General features: G+C 34.1%; 1 protein-coding gene and 1 non-coding gene across 3 annotated transcripts in view; one reads left to right on the plus strand and one right to left on the minus strand.

The window, feature by feature from the left end:
• Positions 1-19,655, minus strand: part of DACH2 (dachshund family transcription factor 2) — a 469,220-nt gene that overhangs the window by 389,024 nt on the left and 60,541 nt on the right. The window lies entirely within an intron of this gene.
• Positions 5,423-5,530, plus strand: LOC118997977 (U6 spliceosomal RNA). Its single transcript, XR_005068781.1, has one exon. It is a non-coding gene; the product is annotated as a U6 spliceosomal RNA (small nuclear RNA).

Here is a 19,655-nt window from a genome sequence, read left to right on the forward strand (position 1 = left end):
TGTGGAGTACACATCCTTCATAACAGGCAATACTGGTGACACAAATTTGTTGAATAAAGAAATAGAGCTACACAATTAAAGCTTTCTTATTTATTTCCCAGTTGGAGTGTGGACAAATGTACAGACTCAACATTCAAAATGTTGATTCAAAGAAAGGGCATGCCTATGAGACTGTACTTTTTTTCAGACTTTTTAAATAAAAGTATTCTATGCCTTCGTGTGTAACAAGCAATTGCCTCCCAAATTTTATAACCAAAAGATATGAACAAAATGGAAGTTATGGGGAGATTAAAGAAAGCTTTCTTTATGCAAACTAAAATAGCTGTACCTAATTATTTTTCGCATGCCTTTAAAAGGTCCTAGCCTGAGTTTCTACCTGATATAAGCTTGATTTGTACTTAGTGAGTAGTTATGGGTTAGTAAGCTCTGAGGTTCACACAGAGAATGAACAGCAAAGGCAATGGCATCCTGCTGGCAGCCTGGAAGGAAGCTAAGCATTCTTATTCAATGACATTCCCAAAGTCATGACACCATTTCAGTAGCTTGAACTATCACAAAAAAGGGGGTTTTCTTGTTTATTCAACTTAATTCTGACCTTTTTACAAAAGAAGGAAGAAAAGCCTTGAAATTTAATTTAATAAAATGTGATAAAAACATAGCAAGTTCCCATAAATAATTTTCCTGTTGTTAATTACTTGGTGTCTGTGCTCTGAATACACAGGCATGCTGCATTTAATCCAAATTATCCCAAGATTAAAATAATTAAGACAGAATACTCCAGCAATGCACATTCTTCTAACATCATTCATTAAAGCTATTTTAGATAAGTGAGATAAAGTCCATTTTAAAGGCACTGGCTACTTAGGTATTAAACATAAGCAGTAAATTCACTTTTCTAAATTGGCCCATTTATTATATTTAATCCTCTTTCTGTAATCAGGAGCATTGAAGTACGCGTTCATACTTGCTTCCCTTTGATATGGTTCTTTTATTACTGTCCCTTTCCCTTACATAATGTCCTGCAGCAGCTGGCCTATTATTATGATTCTTTTTCCCCTGTCTTTTTCTATAGTGGTCTCTCTGGCACAAATAATTAAAATGCACTTACCATCTCCTGCTTTGGCTGCAACTAAGGGTGCTTTGGGTATATATCTCTGAGAGGGAGGGGGGCAATGTTAATGTGGAGGGGACCTAGGGTTGTTTGTTTCTTTTTATTTCATTTCTGAACAGTGACATATTATTGATGTTTCAGATAATAAATCATTCCAATTTGTTCATCCCTCCAAGCAATGGTTTTAATCTTCATTTACGACTTGCAAACTCCGTTTTGTTAGAAGCATTTGATAAAATACTCAATTACCATTTTTTTGTACTGTAGTTCAAGGGCTGTGCTGATAAAAGTCTCCAGTTCAGAAGATAAACTACAAATAATTCTTGAAGAACAAATGTCAGAGGCAGTATACAATGAATGGAATTTTTTGAGCAGATTATTCCCTCACCAAAGTGACAGGGTAGTTCAATATTTATTTTGTTGAGAATGTCATTTAAATATTGTTTGACACCTGCTCCCTATAGCCAGCTACTCATCACATTACAATTTCAAAGGATTTAAAAGTGATATTTTACTCTATGTCTAGTAAGAAAAACAACTCATCTTGCAACCTAAGAGGAGAGTACACTGCTGAGTATGCAAATTATTTAAATACATGGAAATGCAACAGATTTGGTTTGGTGGGTTTATATGGGAGAATATTAAACTCTGGCCCCCTTTTCTGCCCTTAGCTTTCAAGTGTTTATTTTTCAGATCATATTTGAAATCTTGCCAAGAATATCTGCCTGTTCATTAAATTACCTTTTGCTAGGCATGCTACTATTGAAAAGGACCACTTCGCTCACTCTCCTTAACTTTTCCTCCACATGCATGCTCTAGTTGGCATTGCTCATTGGCTGAAAAGACAGCTCTCACTGCAGAAGGCTATAATAAATGAACTTATCTCAATGAGAAGGGGATTATTTTCCTCACTTCCATTTGCTCAAATTGAGAAGTTGCTATTAAGTGCTCAGCAAAGGGGAATAGTTATCATTTCAAGTATGGGCCCCAGAATGCAATATACTCCATTAAGTATTTTCCTCCCAGGAATTCCTCTCCATCCTCCACTCCTCTCAACCACTTTGGATAATTTTAAATCCACAACTATTTGTTGTGAATTTTAAGTAGTCAGAACATGTCTTCAGATGAAATGAAATCTTAATCCCTGCCTTATTCTTTGGAAAGCATCATGAATGTAGAAAATGGAGTGAGGAAGAAAAAGGATAAGAACCATTTGTGACAGCAGGAATGGACCTGGAGAACATTATTCTAAACAAAATGAGTTGATCAGAGAAAGACAAATGCCGTATTATCTCATTTATATGTAGAATCCAAAGAACAATATAAACAAACAAATTTGAAACAGACCGATGGTTGCCGGAGGAGAGATGTTGGGGGACTGGGTGAAAAAGGTGAAGTGATTAAGAAGCACACATTGGTAGTCACAGAATAGTCACAGTGTATAAAGCACAGCATAGGGAATGCAGTCAATAATATTGTGATAACTATGTGTGGTGTCACGTGGGTACTGGAAGTACTGGGGGGACCACTTTATAAAATATATGATTGTTTAACCACTATGCTGCATACCTGAAACTAATACAAAATCATATTGAATGTAAACTGTAACTGAAAAATAAAATAAAGAAACATTGGGAAAAAAAGAACCAAAGAATCGGCTTATGAATTATTTTGTTTCCTTCACTACCAATTATTTTGATGCTATGGCTTTATTTTCCACTAAATCCCCTTGTATTAAGTCATTTGATAACCTCAGAGACTGAACACATGCCACGGATTTGTATATTGCCTCTCTATTGGAAACAGGTTTTCATCTGCAATCAAGAAAAACACTGAGACACTACTGAGTGAAAGAGTGATAATATTTACTTACTACTCAGTTCACTTTTTGGCTCTTGGAACTTTTCTGAAACATATGAGAAGTCCAAACAAGACTGGCATTCAACCAACATAGGGCAATGCAGACAATAGAATGAACGATTTTTTCCCAGTAAATAAACCATCTAAAATTACTGGAATCAGCAGAGACACTTTAGACTGGGCAACGTTAAGTAAGAGTGGAACCAGTGTTACCAAGAGATGGGACACCCTGGGTTAGATCCTCAGTTTTTATTTCTTGGGATATTTTAGGTACCTTGGCAAACACATTAACTCATTCCCTTAACAGGAAACAACATGACGTGGAAATAAAATAAAATAAAATAAAATAAAATAAAATAAAATAAAATAAAGGAGCCCACACTTGGACTTGACTCCTCATCATTGGTCATGGGGCAAGCCACTTAATCTCTCAGGGGCTCAGTTTTCTAATCTGCAAACCTGAATTAATAACACCTTATTGAGATGTATGTGAAGATTAAATGGTATCTTTTGAGTATGCAAAAGGACTTGGCACAAAATAGAGATTAAATAAATGCATATTGAATTGGTTTTATTAAATTAAATACTGCCTGATTTTGTTATTTGTTCGAGGCACTGGGAATTCATTTCAAATATTCCAATTCTTGCATTAAATGTTAACCCTAGAGGCTTGAAAAAGTACATGCTTAATGCTAATATGTCCAAAGTAGTTTACCTATTGGGAGAATAGCTCAGTGACCTGTGACAGCATTCCACAGTACTTGCTGAGCAATAATGGCTTTTATATCCGTATCTTCACATAGGAGAGGTTCTTGAGAATATCTGGTTTGTAGGCCACTATCTTCTTTTCAAGAACAAAACACAGCCAATCTTCCAGCATTAACTGAAGGATTCTCCATAGTATTATTCCCATTTAAAAGGAGCAAAATCGGGTTAGTTTGAGGACCACAAGCTACTACAGGCATATTACCATAACTATTAAGTGTTATCTGGTTTAAACTGTTTAATCATAACATTTGGTGTTGCAAAAAGAGAGGTATATACAGAATTTACATATCTTAGATCTTACATGAAATATGTTGAAAAATTCAAATAGATTAATTTAAAGCTGACCTATGTCCACTACAAACTTAAACATTTTTTTCATCACGTGATATGATCTATTTCACCCTTTCTGTATATTGCTATTTCAAATAAAATAAGCAAAAATCTTTTATTTACTGTAATGTGTATCAATATGTCCAAGAATATCAAATACATGGATGGGTAATGAAATTTTTTAAATACGGGGGTACTTGTCATGAGGAAACGAGCTTAGTGCATAGAATTCAATTAAAAGGAATTGCTTAAAACTTCCCAAAGTTAACTAAAGTTGTATCCAGACTTAAAAACATATTATTATGCTGAACTTCAAGTCATTTCAATTGAACAAATCTTACAGTTCTTACTATATGCAAGACACTTTGCTAGCTGGTAAAATCCTGTCCTCCCCCACTCTTAGGATTGTGAGATGTGGTCCTTTAAAAAATCCCTTATTGCTCTGAACTTGTCTCTGAGAGAGTATTAAAGATACTGAATCATTGTTTCCAAATGTTTTTTATTTTCCTCTCAACTTCCTGTAGAGTTCAATACAGACATCATTACTTCTCTGCTAGAATAGTGATTCTATTCGTCATGCCTGAAACAACTACAGCACAGAGATTAAATACAATCTATATCCACATAAATCATTGAATAAATGAATCATGAAATTAATATGTAAATTGTGTGTTTAACCTCTATTTATACAGCACTGTCTGTCACCATGTTGTAAATCTGAAACTAATTGCAAATTCACAACTCGGCAAAAAGAACACCGTGGTAAAAGCTTGACATATTTATTAACTAAATGTTGAACTGCATTGAGTAAGTAATTAACAGTCATGCCAGAACAGGGAGAGAAAATTATATTTAAGCACAGATGTCACCTGTATGAAATGGCTAACTTATTTTAGATTAGATTTTGATATTAGTCAAAGAATACTGCTATTTAATTTTAGACAGATGAATCTGTTTCCATTTATTCATGACTCCATTCAACATTTCATTTTTAAATGTAAATGTCACAATCATCCATAGAAATAAAAGTTCCTTTTAATTTGTCTCCTCAAAGAAAAGAAAGAAAAGATTCTCAAAAGATTGGGTGACAGTAAACCCATTCAAAGATTAGCTAAAATCTCCTCAACCCAGCACAGTAATAATATTTTATATTTCATATACAGATGAAAAAACTAAAACAAACAAATCTACATGTATTTTAATGATGTACTGAATAAAACTATTTAAATATTTAATGAGTCTTATCACAAGCAGCATGGGTACTTTCTGAAAAATTCTTTTGTTCTGTAAATAACAAGTTATTTGAAGAACACACTTTGAAGTAAAACATGGCACATAAATATGTACACAGGAGTGCTCACTTCGGCAGCACATATACTAAAATTGGAACGATACAGAGAAGATTAGCATGGCCCCTGCGCAAGGATGACATGCAAATATATACACAGGAAAATGTATTATACTGACTATTCTCATCTCCTCATGGATTTTAAGAACACATTCTCACTGGTACCTGCTATACTCCTAACCTAATTTTCTATTAAAATGCTATATTTAAAAAATATATTTTATTGATTATGCTATTACAGTTGTCCCATTTTCCCCCTTTATCCACTTTCCACCCTGCATCCCCCCTCCCACCATCATTCTTCCCCTTAGTTCATGCCAATGAGTTGTACATATAAGTTCTTTGTTTAAAATGCTATATTTTAAAAGTATATATGTATAAACTTTAGGATATGGAGTTTAATATAGCTATAACAGATAATCTTGATTGTAATGGAAAATAACTACTGATTTCAGTTGGTATTGCACATGTAGATGAGAGGCAAAATCTGATTTTACCTCTGATTTTCTCATCTAATAAAATCAGACTCACTGGCTATATTTACAAAGGCAGAGTAGAATGAATTTTAAATTCATCTAGAGATAACAGTTTCCCAGGGTTTTACATTTCAATATACACATGCTTTTATTTTCCTCATGTCCAGGCCATTTGGAATGTGCCTGAATAGTTTCAAAACATCTAATGTGCAAAGTCAAGCTTAAAAAAAACATGAACTTTCTGATAGAATCATTTAAATGGACTGTACAAAAAATGAGGCAATCAATACTCATAATTCCTACATTGGCATTTAATCTTGGAAAAATTTTTTGTTTAATATGCAAGAAATGTCATTAGTACTCCACCATCTTGATGGATAGCTACCCACATCCCCCTGCCTGATGTCCTCATGGCCAGTATCAAGCTTTCTTAACATAGTAGACTAGAATTAGAATGCACTGCACATCTGTGAGATGTGATTTCTCTGAGTTTACAGCTACCTGGCCCCTATCACATCTGGATTCATATTCACGGCATTTCTAAGCAAACTACTAGAGCAAATTCCCCAAAGAATTCTGAACATAGATAGAGATAGAGATAGAGATAGAAATGAGAGAGAGATCTTAGCTAATCACATCAAACAGAAGCAGAAAAAACAATACAATCACAATATTTTTATAAGGATTGTATTAATTAGAATAAATGAGATTGTAATAATAGGACATTGTTTACCTTTGTTTCTTATATATTAAATGCAAGAGATGATCCAATATATCTCACTTGGTTTGGGGTTATGACTTGTAAACTAGATCTCATGATAGAAAGAATTAAAGGGATGAAAAAAAGTCTTAGAGGAAGTAGCTAAATACCCCCAAAGTGGGTTAAATGTGATGAGACATGCTAGGAATTTATCACATGTTAGCTACAATGAAAAGAGTGATGACTAAGATGCTAATAATAGCCCTGGCTTGTGTAGCTCAGTGGATTGAGAGTAGGCTGTGGACCAAAGGGTCACTGGTTTGATTCCCAGTCAGGGCACACGCCTGGGGTGCGGGCCAGGTCCCCAGTGGGGGCCACGTGTGAAGCAACCACACAATGATGTTTTTCTCCCTCTCTCCTTCCCTTCCCGTGTCTCTAAAAATAAATAAATAAAATGTCTTCTAAAAAGATGCTAGTAACAATATCCAAAAATAGAATATAGTCTATATCACCTTTAATAGAATGCTTAAAAATTAAATATGAGGAATCATTACAGTATCATTAAATAGCATTTTGGTTTCCAAAGATTGTTGGTTCTTGGAATATGAGCTGCAACACATCCCTTAGGCTTTCTTATAAGTACTTTTTTCTGAAACAAAAACAACACTCCATTTACCTAAATCTTATTAACTATTAGCATTTTAATAACTCTTAAAGATGTTTATAGATCTGTCAACATTAAGTACTTCTTTTACCTCTGTTCCTCTAATTTTTCTAGCCTAATTGTTTGATACAATTTTACCAAAAAAAACAATTACTTTTATTTATAATTTTTAATTGCAAAAATATTCATGATGCAAAGTTAAATGAAAGAGAAAGGATGATGTATCCTTTAATCTCAATGTTGCTTAAATACATATGTAAATGTATGCATATAAAAAAGAAAGAAAATCATGCAATGCTTCTGTGTGGTTGGGAATATAAGGGGTCTATATTTGTGTAAATATAGATTCCCAAATGTTCTCTAACACATATTTTACTTTTATATTCTCTCTCTAGTAGTTTCCAAAGTTTTTGGTTTCAAGGTTCCAACTTATTTGATTCATTAAAATAATAATAAAACCATTATACAGTAACAAAACTCACACATATTTTGAAAAATAACTATTTTCCAAAACAAAAAATGTATTTAGTGAGAAGACTGACATTATTTTACATTTTTCTAAATCTGGAAGACAGCTGGATTTTCTGATCTACTTCTGCATTCAATCTGATGCACTCTGTTGTTTTGGTTGAAGTACAGGGAGAAAATCCAGCCTTACATACATGTGTAATGGGATTAAGAGGGGACCTTGTGTTGGGCCACATTCGCAGCCATCTGGGCCACATGTGGACCAAGGGCCACGGGTTGGACACCCCAACACACTTTGAAAGCTGCTGCTTGAATTCGTTTGATTCAACTGCTGAGTCTCTCTGCGTGATGTGCTTTTTCACCTCCAGTTTTGTTTTCTCTCACCTTTTTTGAAAAGAAAATCCCTATGTGAATCTAGCTTGCTCCTGATAAATTATATGAAGCAAAAGCTGTAGTTCAGGTTGGAAAGAAAGGTGATGATCATAATGATCATTTCTGTCTCTGCCAATAATCCTCTGTGGGGTTTTACAGGGATGCAGGTTTTAAAGGGATGCAGGTCCCTTAATCACTGCGGCTAAAACGATGATGAGAAAATTGCCACCTTCCCCATATTACGAATTTACCCTAGACACTGTTGGAAATGTTTTCTTTTCTGTAAATTAGGTGTTTTGTGTCATTCTGTTTATTAAAGTGCAATCCATTTTGGTGACTCAGGTGATAAATCTATGAGGAGACATACATATGTATTTATATCCCCATTGTTATTATCATCTTAATGACAGTACTATAATTTTTTAAATAATCAAGAAAATCATTTGTGTTCCCATTGCATCATTTTTAGGAAAAGGCAAACAGGAAAGGAAAAGAAAAAGAGACTAACACTGTTCAATTATTGATTACGCACAAGGCACTATGCTATCTTCTTTTCACTTGTTATCCCATGTATTTTCCCAGTGACTTAGGAGATCAAGATTATTATTCACAATTTACTGATGAGGAGACCTACAATCAAAGAGGGTAAGTGTCTTGCTTAAAATCTCAGGGTTACTCAGAAATCATGACCAAGGCTCCATATATTTGACCATATACTGTATCTTCTAACTGACTATCATCTCAGCTCAAAGTGTTTTCAGGCTAAAGCAAAAGTGTAAATCCATTTTGTAAATTCTGCTTTCATTTTTTGTAAGGTAAAAACCAAGTTACATCAAGTCAAGTGGGGGTTGGAGGGTGTTATCATAATCTGTCTGGGATGTACACTAGGCTGAGAAGGAATTGCTGAAAAGGAGCATTGTCCTCACCCCCCACAGTTGAAGCAGGAGATTGCTGCTACACTGTCTCTCTGCCCCTCCTGGAGATTTATGTTAAAGAGATAAAACTTTCTGCTTTTTTGTTTTCATCTCTTCCTTGTCTCTGTCAGACATTTCATTCTGGAAAGGAGAAAGAGCTGCTCATCTCAGTGGCAGGGAAGAACAGCCTTCGATTTATAACATGCTAGGAACTCATCACTGTGATAGAGCAATCTTTCCCCCAGACATCTCTCCATTACTGAGGCTGATGCCTCCCTGCCCTGATGTCAGTACTAACAGCAGCGCTAATGGCACCACCTGCCCCTACGTGCATTTTTCATTTTTATCTCAGAACAACTTCTGTGGACTCTTCTTGAAACAAACTGGGAATATACTCATACACTTTCTACAATTTTTGTTTTATAAACCTTCCTTACTTATATATGTGATTGACATACCACATGCTTGGCAGTATATCTAAAGTTGTACTTGTTTTCCTTCCTTCCCTTTTTTATGAGTGCTTCTTTAGTTCTTGTGAAATGCAACAGAAATAGGTGGAGAAGATTCGTTTGCAGAGGACTGTAGACACAGTGAGTCAAGAAATTGCTTAATAGCTATTAAGTACTCACTGCAATAGAATCGTGGATCCTCTGTTAAAAGCCTCCTTGTTAAAAATCCTCTGAATTTTATTCTTAGATGTTTGTTTTTTTTTTAATTTGGAGCATGATATAGATTTGTTACTAAAATAAGTGTTTTTACTGCTTCACACACACATAAAATGAAGAGCAAACACAAAAGAGAGGGAGAAAGTATCAAGTGAGATTCTCAAGTTTCCAGAAAGGTAACCAGAGAAACAAATAATTCTGAAGATTGTATTTGCCTTACTCTTAAGTAGATGAAAGAATATTAAGGTGACATTGTTACACATAACTGTATATATGATGATTATCTATAAGACATGCTCAAATTCACTTAAACATGTCACAAAGTATTAGCCAATTTTCACCCAACAATTTGATGTCCCCTGATTCCCTTTTTCTTGCAGCTGATTCTTTTTTAAAGTATATTTTATTGATTATACTATTGCAGTTGTCCAAATTTTTTTCTCCTCTTTCTCACCCTCCACCCTGCACCCCCCACCCACCATCATCACCTCCACTTACTTCATGTCCATGGGTTATACATGTAAGTTCTTTGGCTTCTCCATTTCCTATATTATTCTTAACATTCCCCTGTCCATTTTGTATTTATAATTTATGGTACTTATTCCCTGTACCTTTCCCCCCTTCCTTCCCTCTCCCCCTCCCCACTGATAACCCTCCATGTGATCTCCATTTTTGTGATTCTGTTCCTGTTGTAGTTGTTTGCTTAGTTTTGGTTTTTGTATTTTAGGTTCAGTCAATGATAGTTGTGAGTTTGCTATCATATTACTGTTCATAGTTTTTGATCTTCCATTTCTTAGATAAGTCTCTTTAACATTTCATATAACAGCCGATTCTTTTTTAACTTGGTATTCCCTAATTTATAGTATTCAAGGGGAGCACTTTAATCCAATAAATCATACAAAATGGCCCTGGCTGGTGTAGCTCAGTGGATTGAGCACAGGCTTGCGAACCACACGATCACGGTTGAATTCCCAGTCAGGGCACATGCCTGGGTTGCAGGCCAGTTCCCAGCAGGGGACTCACGAGAGGCAACCATACATTGATACTTCTCTCTTTCCCTTTCCCTCTAAAGATAAATAAATAAAATGTTTTAGAAAAAGAGTTCAAAGTATAAAAAATCATACAAAATGTTTGCTATGATTTAGTAGATGTCTCTGTAAATATAAAAACTATCTTAACTCGAGTGTCAAAAGTACAGATAACATAATCAGCAAATATGGGTGTCACCTCCTATCTGCTATCATCTCCTTCACACTGTAAACATGAAGAATCCAGTCAGGTCTCTGGATGGCTTTGTATGGTATTTATACATTTAGCCTTTCTTCATCTTTCTGTCTATCCCAGAGTTTCCTGTTTCTCAAAACCCATATGGTCCTTTAACTAAAGACCAATGCAAAGAGAGAGTAAAGCCAAAAAAATTTGCAGACAAGTAGCAAATTCTTCTGAGAGTCACATGTACATAGTAAGTCCCATTAGATTTCTTAAAACTAAAGACATAGAAGTCTACTATTTACCTCCTATGTTAAAATTGGTTTAGGACTCTATTTTCCAGAAGTAGCTAGATGTTTGATTTCAACCTGACTAGTCTTGTTTCAAGATTTTTAAAAGAAATTCTTGAATTTCTACATCAATGTGTGAAAAGGCAATGCATGTTCATCATTTGGACAATGACAAGATAATAGAAGGGAATTTAGAAAGCAGTCATTTCGGAGGAGATAAGGTTGTCACAAACAACTGAGAAATTTCAAATAGGCTAGTGTATTTCTTCATTTAACGAAACTTAGATGAAATGTGTTACTTTTACATTTCGATAGTTCCATGAGACCATGAAGACAGAACATCTCCAAGACTCATTTAATGTAAATGTCCATTTTAAATGGACAAACTATGCTGTACATAAATTATAACAACATATCTTCTAATACCCAGAGTAGATGTGGACACACTGTATTACTACAAAGACACTGAAAGCTAGCAGCTGATGCCTAGAACATCTATAGAAGTTAGAAGTAGGGAAAAGAAGAAAGTCATTTATAAAGGAAAGCCTATTAGTGTATCATCAGACTTTTCAGGAATAAAAATGTTGAACTCAGAACTCCTACAGGGAAAGGCTTTGTTGAAACTGACTGGAAACCTCCCAGTGCAGCTGCAGTGGGTTAATCTTCTGGTTTGAAGGTAGGCTGCCCTTTATTTTATCTTAGAAGTAAACCAACGTGGGGAGGCTTTTACAGTGACACCGTTGTGATCAATGCTGTAGTCTCAGTCGTTAATGCTTCATTTACCTTTAAAAGCAGATGTAATAACCCAGAAAGATCAATATTCTAAGCTCTTTATTTGGTGTTAAATACTGTGGATTCATTGAATTATTATATTGCAGAGGTTCTTCCAGTGACATTAACTTAAAAATCAAATAAATGTTATTCAAAATGGTATGTCTTAATTTCTTTTACTCCTGCAACTTTGTAGTTACCAACAAAGGCAGTGTAGAGTAAGAATGTGTAGAATTCAGATAACATTTTCAGAACTAAGAATGACTTAACATGAAAAATATGAGGAAAGATGTAAAAAGAACTTTGAAATAGTACAAATTGTTATTAAATGGGCAGTATTATGAATGCTTTTTATAACTCTAATTAATATTATTCTTGCCCACAAAAGAATATGGGCCTATTGCCCAAGAAAAAAAAACAATACTATAATTGAGCTAGATATATCCAAGTAACTGGCAAGTATTTGATGTTTTTCCTAAACTAGTACCAAAATAAGACTCTCAGTTTTCAGATAGCTAGTACATATACATGACCTTGTATACATGACACTGATGACATTTTAATTAGTTTCTCTTTGATAATCTTGAATTTTCACATTTACTTGAATTTCTTGGACATGGATGGGAAGAATGTGTGGAAAAGAAGTCAACTGAGTTCTTTTCAATGTTTACCCAAAGTAAGACAGTTAGTTATACCAATATCTTTATTGCTTTTATTAAACCTATACTATTTTATATAATATTAATTTTGTCTCATAGTCCTGCCTTAAATCCTTTATCAGATTATATCTTACCAACAGTACAAAAACCTATTAAATAATTAAGATTGTATCATATATATGACATGGGTGCCAATGTATTTTTCTGTTCCATGTTCAGTTATTTCACCAGGTAGTGTATACACTGTGTACTCAATAGAAACCAATCTTTTCCCTCTTCCTATAATAATTTTTATTGGTGATCTGTCTATCTTAGATTTGTAAAATCCTACTAATAGTACACTATGCTAACAGTGCTTTAAATCTGCAAGTCATTTCAATGCTAATGATGAATACATAAGGTGGTAACAGTAAATATTTCTCCTCATTTTATAGATGAAGAAGCTCAGATCAAGAGAACTAGCTTGCATAATATTGTAAAGACAGCAACTGTCCTCACCAACCAAATGCTAGAAAGTTTGTCACCTGTTCCATTCTTCTTTCTGTGCAATGCAGTCTCTCAAAATCAATCTAGTCAAATAACTTTCCTTGGTCCAACCATAGAGTTACTATAACTGTTGTTTTCTAAGATATTTATTTAGTATTAGAAGTTGTATTAGCTTATCCGGGTGATCACTTTGTCAGGTATATAAATATGTCAAATCACTATGGTATATACCCGAAACTAATATAATGTTGTATATTAACAGTAGTTGAAAAGTAATTTTTAAAAAATTAACAGAAATGAAATAATGATAATATGCAAAAAGATTAGGCTACACCAATTTCATAATAGAATACTTTAGCACAGTAAAATATTAAAGACAAGGTAAAATTTAAATAAGAGGACATTAGTTAAACAAATCAAATGAACGTATACAGTGGACTGACATAAAGTTTTATTATCTGCACTGTAAAAGAGTATTTAATGTCTTTGAAAGTTATTCAAGCATTATTTATTGTTAAGTTTTAAAAAATTGGTTGCAAAACAGACTGATACAATTCCAGTAAGAAAAGTAAATACCATATGTATATGAGAGAGTGGAGAAAATATTGTATTAGTAGTATAGGATAATCAATTGACTCAGAGGTTGATGATACAAGAGAAAGTCCTCTGTCCTTTTTTTAAATTCAGTTTGGACATGCAATAAACCAAGATTGATTTAACCAATGCTCTTGAGTGGCTTTGCAATGTGGCCTCTCTTAGGACCTCATAATAGATTAAACCCTTTTAAGAACAACCTCCACCTCTTCATACAAGATAATCAATTCTTAAAATGTATTCAAGTATAGGCCTGACCTACAAATATTGTTCTGTGAATATAGAACACTCATTGGATTTCCCAGATAGTCAGATATTGGCATATGGTAAAATAAAAATGAATTATTCTAAAGTATCAAAGCAAGAATTTTAATAAGTATTAAAAGGTTAAATATAATGCTACAAAAAATACTGCCAATTGCCTAATGTTAGTTAGGGTAGAAATGTAAATAATTTCGTGGTCTCAAACTGAAAAATCTAAATAGATTTCATGACTGAAAATAATGACACCTCAGAGTTACTTTAGGACCTGAATGAACATTCTACTGTCCATTAGCCTGCACAAAGAATGATCAGGCATGTTTCAACTATATCTTTTTTCTATGTTGTAATTACAGACTAATTCTGATGAACTGAAAAATATCATCAGAGACTCTGGAGACCACACCTTTCTTGGATGGAACCCTGAGTGGTGACAACACCAAAGAAAATATTGTCTCAGACAGATTTGACCAAGGAAACAATGAACTAAAGTAGTGTATTCAATAAATGGTGTTGGGAAAATTGGATAGATACATGCAGAAAAATGAAACCAAACCATTTTCTTATGCAACACGCAAGAATAAATTTGAAATGAATTAAGGACTTAAATGTTGGACTTGAAACCATAAAAATCCTAGGGGAAAACATAGGCAGTAAAATCTCAGATATTACTCATAGCAATATTTTTTCTGATATATCTCTTCAGGTAAGGGAAATAAAGAAACAACAAATGGTACAACATAAAAGTAAAAACTTTGCACAACAAAGGAAAGTATCGATAAAATAAAAGACAACCCACAGGATGGGTGAACATATTTAACAATACCTCTGATAAGGGGTTAAGACCCAAAATTTATAAGAACTTATAAAACTCGAAACCAAAAAAAGTAAACAGTCCAATTAAAAAATGGGCAAAGACCTGAATATACATTTCTCCAAAGAAGACATACACATGGCAAATAGACATCTGAAAAAAAAATGCTCAACATCACTAATTATCAGAGAGATAAAAATTAAAACTAAAATGAAATACCACCTCACACCAGTCAGCATGGCCATCACCAACAAATCAACAAACAACAAGTGCTGGTGAGGCTGTGGAGAAAAGAAAACCCAAGTACACTGTTTTGTTTTGAATGTTTTATTTATTTATTTGTTTGTTTGCTTGTTTATTTATTTATTTATTAGGGGAAGGGGAAGGGAAGGAGAAAGAGTGGGAGAGAAACATCAATGTGTGGTTGCCTCTCATGTGTCCCCCACTGGGGACTCAGCCTGCAACCTAGGCATGTGCCCTGACAAGGAATCAAACCAGTTGACCCTTTGCTTCACAGGCCCGTGCTCAATCCACTGAGCTACACCAGCCAGGGCCCAAGTGCACTGTGATGGGATTGCAGACTGGAGCAGACACTGGAAACTATATGGAATTCCCTCAGAAAACTAAAAATGGAACTGTCTTTTGAGCCAGCAATGCTACTTCTGGAAACATATCTGAAGGAACCCAAAACACTAATTAGAAAGAACATAAGCACTCCTATGTTCATTGCAGCATTATCTACAATCGCCAAGATATGGAAGCAGCTCAAGAGTCCATCAGCAGATGAGTAGATAAAACAATTATGGGATATTTACACAATGGAATACTACTTGACCATAAACAAGAAGAAACTCTTACCTTTCATGACAGCATGGATGGACATGGAGAGTATTATGCCAACTGAAATAAGCCAGTCAGAGAAAGACAAATAGCATGTGATCTCACTCATATGTAGAATCTAACAAACAGAATAAACTGACGAACAAAATAGAAACAGAGACATGGACACATGGAACAGACTGACAGCTGTCAGAGAGATGTGGGGAGTGGAGAGGCCAAATGAAAGAAGGTGAAGGTATGACCCAGACACAGACAACAGTGTAGTGATGACCAAAGGGAAGGAGGCTCAGAGGCTGAGTGGAGGTGGACAGAGGTGGGGAAATGGGGACATCTGTAAGAGTGTCCACAATAAAAATAAAGTTAAAAAGCAAAGAATAATAGTTGCTTGCCTTGGCTGTGTTTGATGAGATGACAACAATGAAATAAAGTGCATGACATTAGGCTGCTTTGTAGAGAAAGGATGAACACTGGTTTTTCCCAACCAAGGCACTCTACAGTCACTATCAGATAGTCACTTAAAGATGTTCATTGAATGAATTGTTTGTATTCACAAACACATTTTTCCCTTCTAATAAATTTAGCAGACTTCACTACACACCCACAAGAAAGTCTGCAATGAGAAAAAGATGGATAATATGGAGTGTTAATAACAAAGCAGTGAAACTGGAACTCCCTTACTCTGCTTGCTCGTGGGAATATAAAGCTATTTGGCAGCATCTATAAAGTTTAGAGTATGAATATCCCGTGATTACAGGAATGATAAGTCCACCAAAAGACACAGACAGACACACGAATGCCTGAGGAAACACTTTTTATAATAGCCCTAAAATAAAACAACCCAAAACTCCAATGACAGTAGAGTGAATATGTCTATATGTTTATAAAATATTGACTGTTATGTACTAATGAAATATAACCTCTGCTACACATAAAAATATGGTTGAAACTCACAGACAAAACAGTGAATAAAATGAGCCAGGTACAAAAGACTACATACAATGTGATTTGATATCAGTGAGGCTCAATAATAGGTAAACAAAAATACAGTGATAAATATCAGAATATAGCTTATCCCTTGTGAAAATTAATCAAGTTGTATACTTACTAAAAGTGCACCTGTATGTATACTTTATTAAAAGGAAAAAAAATAACAACCTAGTTACTTCAAGGTTCACACCATAGCCATAACTGTTCTATTGCACCACTATTATGCACAATAATATTGCATGCACTATAATATAAAGTATGATGGGTAAGACTTTGTGACATTACTGTCTTCTCTATAAGCAGAGAAGTGGCTCATTGGCACCAAAAATGCAAATCCTAAAGGCTCTTCTTTGTTTACATTTGGCTTTTAGTAGTTCTCTCTTTTAATCCTCATAAATACACATACACTAAAGCCATCCTGTTATAGCTGAATTATCTTATCATGACTTATATTTGCTTGTTTTGTTTAAAGAACACTGTTGATATATTTGAATGAAAACCCTCTTTATTGAATTTTAATATAAAAATTCAGTTATCCCAGTGATCAACTAAACTCACGACAAAAACAAACACCTAATATTGGAAACTTTAAAGAATACTTATGTTTTGATTAATTTCAGGTTCTTGCATTACATACTGGCAGGGACACACATTCATTCATCCATGCAAACTATTATTATATCTGAATTGCTCTTTTATCCAGGTACAGATATAATCAGAGAGAAGCAGTGCACAATTTTATGAAAGTAAACAGTATCCAAATGTCAAGTTTTCATTATGTAAACACAGTAGAGTTTAATGAATGTGCAATGACTTTTGCTGGAGCATTATGTTTTTACCAACACATACACTATTTTCAAAGTTTAAGAAAAGGTTTCATAACCACACAACTGCTAGTTTGGTGTTTGCTTCTTTGCTACAAAGGACTTGATTACTTTCTTGCATGAATGCATCACATGTGTCTAGTGCTACAAGACAACCATGAAAATACTTCAAGTTTTTCAAAGCAGGAAAACAGGCTATGTTTGGAGGTGGTTGACAGTGCAAAATATTAAATGAAGTCTAATATCCCCTCCCCTCTTTTTACTCAACCTGGATTGCCAGAAACATACTATGCCTGCTTCTCATATTATTAGGAGAAACTGGAGCACATTTACACAAGGAAAAAGTGCCAAATGGCATGTAAAGATACTGTCACAAAAATGAAGCTGATGAGATAAAAAAGTGATTGATGACACATCATTGGAATGAAGAAATATTTATTATTATTAATAAGATACTGGTAAAATCTGTCAAGTAAAAATAATATAAAATATAATATATAATAAGGTATAATCATATACTATATTTTATTATACAATAAAATATAATTAAGTATAAATATAATATAATATACATATAATAAAGTATAGAATCATATTCAATTAATCAGAATGATCAGAAAATTGATTATTTTGATTTAGGAAAATCAGACTATGTCAGAATTAAGGTAAAAACTTCTTTTCTTTACAACTTAAGCAAAATTACCCTAAAATGATTAAAACTTTTGCAAAACAATAAGATCATAATTCTGTACATCAATAGCCATATCAACTGTAGAAAAAGAAGGGGACAAAATCTGTCCTGTCAAAGGATACTCTATCAAAGTTATTTGATCTAGCATTTCATTAAATATCTGATATATACTTTTCCTCTTGTAAATAGTCTTCCATTTAATCATGAATTACAGGTGAAAATAATTATATGAGACATATATTATGTGGGCTTACATTAACAACTGTATTTTCAACTTCATAGTTGTTTCTCCTGCATTCATCTATTCGTTTATTCATTTACTATGTGTCCACAAATTATGAAACACTGTTTGCTGGTTGGGAATACAGACTCAACTAAGGCATGGTTCTTGTCCTGGGCATACATCCAGTGGAAAAGTCAAACAAGTAAAAACAGTTATAAAACAGCTTCATAAGTGCTATAGAGAAATAAAGACCATGTCATATTAATAAAGAAGAGGCTCATGTAAATCAGAGTGAGCAAAGGCCTCCCAGGGAAGGTGGTATTTCTGAGCAATATGATCTAGAGGCTTCACCAGGCAAGGCAAAGAGGGAAAGGAAACAGAGTAAACAGCATGTCTTCAGAGGTGAAACAGCATGAAGTACATATAGTCCGATATGTTTTCAGTGATGGTTGGTGACAGAAAAAGGTGGAAAACAAAAAAAGACATGAAGTTAAAACAACAAGTTAAAACTATCCTACAAGGTCAAGGCTAACTGTTATAAATCATGTTGATAGCATGTATCTTTGATACGACGTGATGAAAATGGCACTTGACCTCTGTGGTGTTCCCCATTAACCCATAACCCAAGCTTATCATGGGAAAACATCAGGCAAATTTCACTAAGGACATTTTACAAAATACCTGCCCAATATTCCTCAAAGCTGTGAAGTTCACTGAAAACAAGGCAAGTCTCCAACTGTCACCAACAAAAGGAGTCTAAAAGACACAACAATGAGGGACAATGGATAGGGGAGAGCAATGGGGGAAAAGGTGGGACAACTGTAACTGAACAATAAAAAAATTTTAATGAAATAAATTTGCACATGAACAAGTATAAAAGACACATGGACAATAACTAAGGGTGGGGGGTGGAAAGGGGAGGGAGGCGGGGAGCATGGGGTGGGGGGCGGGCAGGGTTGGGATTATAAGACAGAAACCTGTACTTGAACAAGAATTAAATAAAAATTATATTAAAAAATAAATAAATAAATAAATAAATAAATAAAAAGAAATAAATTTGCCAAAAAAAGACATGAAAACTAAATGTAAAGTAGCATCCTACACAGAATTACAGAACAACAAAAAAATGGACATTAGATTAAAAAGTAAAGAGTTCTGAATAAAGTATGGACTTTAGTTAAAATAATGTATTGATATTTGTTCATTAGTTTTAACAAATATACTGTACTTGTATACTATGTTAACAATAGGGGAAGCTAGGTACAGTGTGTATGAAAACTCTCAGTACTATCTACTTAATATCTCTGTAATATATATAACTGTTCTAAAA

This window comes from Sturnira hondurensis, unplaced genomic scaffold (genome assembly GCF_014824575.4).
Source record: "Sturnira hondurensis isolate 20B ecotype Veracruz unplaced genomic scaffold, ASM1482457v3 Scaffold0013541, whole genome shotgun sequence".
NCBI lineage: Eukaryota > Metazoa > Chordata > Mammalia > Chiroptera > Phyllostomidae > Sturnira > Sturnira hondurensis.